The following is a 7,139-nucleotide window of genomic DNA, read 5'->3' as shown; positions in this document are numbered from 1 at the left end:
AAACAAATTGGTTTACATTTCATCTAACAAGCACCTTGTGAACTTTAACAAACTGTATGGCGGGTAGGTGCACAGCAGGATACTCCTAATATTTCTAAGTGGGGCATAATAATAATAAAATAACAGAGACAGGCAGCATAGCACAAAAATTACTTTTATGGCTTATTTTATGGAAGGCAATATTTGTAGTGGTACAGATTATACAATTTATTTCTTTAACTTAAACTTTACAACTTTAAAGGTTGTAAAAAATAACTACAAGGTTACCTCATGTATCCTCAGATTGATTGGCACATAGTTGGACGCACATTCAGCTGACAGATTGTCAGGCAGGAGTTGTCCATCCGCATAGAAGTTGTCTGCCTTACCCTGGTCAACAAGCATATTAAGGGCAGGAACAGTGTACTTCTTCAACAGTTCTGTGGCATCATACTACTGTGGCCAAATACATTAAACACTTGAAATGACAAGCCATTTTTCTTGCTTTATTAATCTTAAATATATTGGTATTTTTATACATGATGATGATGATGATGATGATGATAATAATGATGATGATCAAAATCACAATGCTTAGATGATCATGATAAGTGTCATGATAACAACTGCAATAATAATGGTGACCATGACAATGTATGTAAATAGATTGCATAATATAAACAAGAGGGCCTGAAAGGCCCAAAGTTGCTCACCTGAGATAACAAGATATTATTGGGACAAATCTTCTGACCAAGTTTCACGAAGATCGAAAAATAAATGTGGCCTCTAGAGTGTTAACAAGGTTTTACTATAGCCATATATATATACATATAAGGAAAAATGCCCCGCCCCCTAGAATCCATGTTTTTCAACCAACCAGCATCATTTTTGAACTCGTTCAAGATATTATCGCGATGAATCTTCTGACCAAGTTTCATGAAGATCGGACAGTAAATGTGGCCTCTAGAGTGTTAACAAGATTTTACTATAGCCATATAAGGAAAAATGCCCCGTCCCTTGGAAGCCATTTTTTCAAGCAAACATAATTATTGTCAAACTACTCATCCAAGATATCATTGAGACCAATCTTCTGTCCAAATTTCATGAAGATTGGACAATAAATGTGGCCTCTAGAGTGTTAACAAGGTTAAACTATAGCCATAAATAGCCATATAAAGAAAAATGCCCCGCCCCTGGTGGCCAGGTTTTTTTAAGCAACCAAACCCATTTTCGAACTCATCTAAGATATAATTGGGACAAATCTTCTGACTAAGTTTCATGATGATCGGAACATAAATGTGACCTCTAGAGTGTTAACAAGGTTTTAATATAGCCATACAAGGAGAATAGACCCGCCCCCGTGGTGGCCATGTTTTTCAACCAACTGGCATGATTTTTGAACTCGTCCAAGATATTATTGGGATAAATCTTCTGACCGAGTTTCATGAAAATCAGACTATAAATGTGGCCTCTAGAGTGTTAACAAGATTTTACTATAACCTTATATAGCCATATAAGGAAAAATGCCCCTCCCCTTGGCGGCCATGTTTTTCAAGCAAGCGTAACCATTTTCGAACTCATCCAAGATATCATTAAGACAAATCTTCTGAACATATTTCATCAAGATTGGGCAATAAATTGGCCTCTAGAGTGTTAACAAGGTTTTACTATAGCCATATAAGGAAAAATGACCCGCCCCTGGCGGCCATGTTTTTCAACCAACTGGCATCATTTTCGAACTCGTCCAAGATATTATTGGGATGAATCTTCTGACCATGTTTCATGAAGATTGGACAATAAATGTGGCCTCTAAATTGTTAACAAAATTTTCTTATAGCCATATATAGCCATATAAGAAAAAATGCCCCGCCCCTTGGCAGCCATGTTTTTCAAGCAAAGATTTTTGAACTCCTCCAAGATATCAATGGGACAAATCTTCTGAGCAAGTTTCATGAAGATCGGAAAATAAATGTGGCCTCTAGAGTGTTAACAAAGTTTTACTATAGCCATTTAAGGAAAAATGCCCCGCCCCCTGGCGGCCATGTTTTTCAACCAACCGGCATCATTTTCAAACTCGTCCAAGATATTATTGGGATAAATCTTTTGTCCATGTTTTATGAAGATCAGACAATAAATGTGGCCTCTAGAGTGTTAACAAGATTTTACTATGGCCATATATAGCCATATAAGGAAAAATGCCCCGCCCCTTGGCAGCCATGTTTTTCAAGCAAACGTAATCATTTTTTAATCTATCCAAGATATTATTAAATTCAATCTTCTGACCAAATTTCATGAAGATTGGACAATAAATTTTGCCTCTAGAGAGTTAACAAGGCAAATGTTGACGCCGCACAACGCACAACGGACGATGAAAAAAAAACGATCACAAAAGCTCACCATGAGCATGTTGTGCTCAAGTGAGCTAAAAATAGGCCACTTGGAATTACTGAATCTCTAATGAAAATCTATATACCACCACTGTTGTTCAATTCGATATTCCAAGTAAAGCCTTGTAAATCGATTGATCGATCATCCTTAAATAGGTCAAACATGATTTAAATCACAATGTGTCTTACATTAATCGTTAGTCCTTGCAAGTATTGGAAAAGTCTTGTATGGGTAAAGATAATGTGAAATGCACTCACTGCTTACCTGCCATTTAGACTGGTCCCCTCCAAGATATCATGTGAAAGCTTTGATCCCCCACTGTGCTTTATTTGGGATGGAGATAGGGGCAAAAGCACTCACTGACTGGAACTTGCCAGGATTCTTGAGTGCACAGATGAGTGCCCCATGACCTTCCATACTGGAACAGCAATTATTTATAGGATTTTGTTATAGCAGAATCTCAGTCACATCATGGCAGTCACTTAACCTATTAGCATTGATACTGAGTGAACATGGTTAACTTGTACAATGTGTATACAATGACAGCAAATGGCAACTGTACTACTTGAATCAGACACCAATCTCCGTGCACGCTATGTGGCAAGAATGGAAATTGAACCTTGATTTGGAATGTTTACATAAGCCAGAGACAGAGTCAAACGCTAACGCTGACAAGTGGATGAGAAGGATTGGTCAGCCCAGAGACAAGTTTAACTAGAAATGGCGTGGCAAAGGCCGACGCGTATCCCCACGCAGCAGGACAGGTAATGGGGTCATGCATAATTGAGATTGACCGCATTTTCATAAGAGATGTTCAGTATTAATTGGAAGTGAATTGGTGTAGAAATGAAGAAGTTAATGTAAGATAACATAAAACAAGAGATGTGTTTGTCAAAAACACAATGACCCCTCCTGCGCCGGTTAAATTTATTTATAAAAATCAAGAGATGTGTTCGTCAGAAACACATTGCCCCCTACAGCGCCGCTTTGAAATAAAATTTCTATTTATCATTTGGCAGATATAGAAATCATCTCCCTTAAAAGCTTATTACTTCCCTTGGAATTTGTTTTTTGACATTTGACATTGAAGGATGACCTAGAACTTTCTGCACTCAAAATGTGCAGCTTCATGAGATACACATGCATGCCAAATATCAAGCTGCTATCTTCAATATTGCAAAATGTATGGCTAATGTTAAAGTTTTCGGACAGACACACAGACTGACAGACAGAAGACTGACTGACAGTTCAACTGCTATATGCCACCTTACTGCAAGAGGGGCGGGGGGGTAGACAGTAAAAAATGACCAAGTCAGACATCGCTGACTACCAAGGCCTGTGATTTATCAAAGAGATTATTGCCACAGTTAATTATGGACATAAGTCCACAGGTAAGTTATGAAAACTACCATTAACAAATTAGTACAGGAAAGAAATGATAATTATATCATTAAAAAAACCTTTGACAAATCAATCATTTAAGTTACAAATAAACAAAATACAAAATCTGTACAGTAACTGTGAAAAGAACTTAAATTTTTGGTAAGGAAATATATAATTTGAGATTCATAATTATATAAATTACTTCCCTTGAAAATAATTTTCTCTAACAAATCTCTATTTTTAGTAGAAAATAATTATAAGCCACTACGGTGATTGTAGATTCACAGCTAACCTTCAGGTACCTAAGACACTTGTATGCCCAAAAGTATCATTGTGTGCTTGGCTTGACCATAATATGTTATTTTGAATATGCTTCAGTTGTATGGTTTCATATAATCATATATAAAATTTCAATATATCACTATAATTATATATAAAATTTCAATATATCATTTGGCAGGTTTATAAATTATCTCCCTTTTAAAGCTTATTACTTCCCTTGATTTTGTTTTTTGACTTTTGACCTTGAAGGATGACCTTGACCTTAAACTTCCACCACTCAAAATGTGCAACTTCATGAGATATACATGCATGCCAAATATCAAGTTGCTATCTTCAATGTTGCATAATTTATGGCCAACCTTAAATTTTTCGGACGGATGGACAGACTGACTGACTGACGGACGGACAGTTCAACTTCTATATCCCACCCTACCAGGGGCATACCAAATCATTTGGCTGGTTCATTACTTACCTCCCTTTAAAGCTTATTACTTCCCTTGGATTTATTTTTTTGAGCTTTGACCTTGAAGGATCACCTTGACCTTTTACCACTCAAAATGTGCAGCTTCATGAGATACACATGCATGCAAAATATCAAGTTGCTATCTTCAATATTGCAAAAGTTACAGCCAATGTGCCATACCGGGAGCATAACAAGAGCTGTCAGGGGACAGCACGCTCGACTATTTGAGTGCTTGACAGTATAACGTAAGCCATCATGGAGAAATTGTTCATATTCAATAATTTATTAGACGATCTTTCAAAAATAAATAAATTAAAAAAAAATGTTTGGGGGGGGGGGTAGGGGGGGTTGAGAGGGGGTATAATGTGGGGTGTGGTCATTTATTAGATGATATTTCAAAAATAAAAAAGAAAAAAAAACATTTTTGTGGGAATCGGTTGGTCGGGGGGGGGGGGGGGGGGCAGGGAATCTTGGGTGGGGCGTGGGGTATTGTTTGGGTGGAATCCGTTGTGGTATTCAGGTAAGTATTAATAAAATCTTATCATAAATAAAGAAGTTATGGCAATTTAAGCAAAATGTTCAATTATCTAAGTAAACAAGGGGCCATAATTCTGTCTAAATGCTTGATAAAGTTGTCTGCTCTTGTTTTTAGATTGGGATCATGTTGGTGAAGAAGTATGCAAAATATAAAAGCAATATGTCAAAGGACATAGGAAATATTTGGGGTAGTACACAAACTTTAACATAGAATTATCAATAATATGCATATTCTAAGTATAAAAGGGGCAATAATTCTGTCAAAAAGCTTGATACATTTGTCTGCTCTTGTTTATAGGTTGGGGTCATGTTGGTTAACAAGTATGCACAATATAAAAGTCAATTGACATTAAAAATATTTGGGGTAGTACGCAAACTTTAACATTTGCACGCAAACGCCAACGCAAACGCCGGCGCCGGGATGAGTAGGATAGCTCCACTATATATATTTCATATATAATAGTCGAGCTAAAAATGAGTAAAAATCTCTGACCCGGCCCCACCCCAACCCCATAACTTTGGACCCAGGGGTCAGATCAAAATTCCAAATAGTACAGGGTCGCACATATGCTCATAACTACCATGTATGTAAGTTTCAAGGTTCTAGTGCTTATAGTGTAGGAGGAGATAGTGGCCAGGATGGACGGATGGACAGACAGATGGCGGAGATAACCACAATATCCCCACACTTTAAAAAAAGCGTAGGGATAACTAGATAAGAGGGCTTTCAGGATGGACCCACAGACATATGAACCCTTAAAGTGCTTAATTAGCAACATGTGCTTAGGTGAGCTAAATATATAAAAGTGGGATCCTCGTCCACCACGAGGTGATGTTTTGCAGGAAGGGTCACTCTCCCTACGTAAAATGATAAGGTCATGCATCATGGTCAAAGGTTAAGTCTTGCTAAAAAAAAACTTGTCAACACTGTATCGTCATCATGTATCATACAATTTTAAAATAGCTTTGAAAATGTGTTGACATCTGTCATCATTTTAATGCATAAGGGTACTAATCATGTTGCTTGCACAAAATAGAAAAGTGACAGACAGAAACATATGATGACATTTCATGTTGCACTTAATAAAAAATGTTTTTGTGTTGGAAAAAATTCCATACAAGTGTAACATCCTGAGTTGGGAAATGAGTGCATATTTGATTTTGTTTTCTTGATGATTGAGTTAGTTTTAATCTGAAAAATATGACCAATTGCAAAAGGCACATGAAACTTCTCAATCATTTGTATGACTAAACCCATTAAAATAAAGTTTCAATTCTTGTATTCACATTTCAGGAATGGAGCCTTTTGCCCTCATTTTGGAGGAAAGTACTGCCACTTTGGAGATCATTTGATAGCAATTAACCATAACAATTTCAAGATTAACTTGTATGTCTGCCGTGCACATACCTGTGGCCAAATATGGACATTTTGTCCGGCAAACTGCTGAAATTGGCATTTATAACTTCTGACAACTGAATCAAAAACAATATATATGAATTGCTAGTAAAAACTATTGGGGAACATTGAATGGAAACACTTAAAACAAGAGCTGTCAGAGGACAGCGCGCTTGACTATTCGAGTGCTTGACAGTATATCGTTAGCCATCATGGAGAAATTGTTCATATCCAATAATTTATTAGACAATTTTTCAAAAATAAAAAAGGCAAAAAATATTTATTTTTTTTGGGGGGGGAGGGGGGGGGGGTTGAGAAGGGGGTATAATGTGGGGTGTGTCGTTTATTAGATGATCTTTAAAAGAATAAAACAAGGAAAAAAATGTGGGGTGTGGGGCAGGGATTCTGGGTTGGGGCGTGGGGTATTGTTTTGGTGGAATCCATTGTGGTATTCAGGTAAGTGTTGTTTTGTCAAAGTATTAATAAAATCTGATCATCAATACAGAAGTTATGACAATGTAAGCAAAATGTTCAATTATCAAAGTACAAAAGGGGCAATAATTCTGTCAAAATGCTTGATACAGTTGTCTGCTCTTGTTAATAGGTTGGGGTCATGTTGGTAAACAAGTATGCACAATATGAAAGCAATATGTCAAGGAACATAGGAAATATTTGGGATAGTACGCACACTTTAACATAGATTTATCAATA

Source organism: Dreissena polymorpha, chromosome 6 (genome assembly GCF_020536995.1).
Source record: "Dreissena polymorpha isolate Duluth1 chromosome 6, UMN_Dpol_1.0, whole genome shotgun sequence".
NCBI classification, from domain to species: Eukaryota; Metazoa; Mollusca; class Bivalvia; order Myida; family Dreissenidae; genus Dreissena; species Dreissena polymorpha.
Note: the sequence above shows the minus strand (reverse complement) of the source record.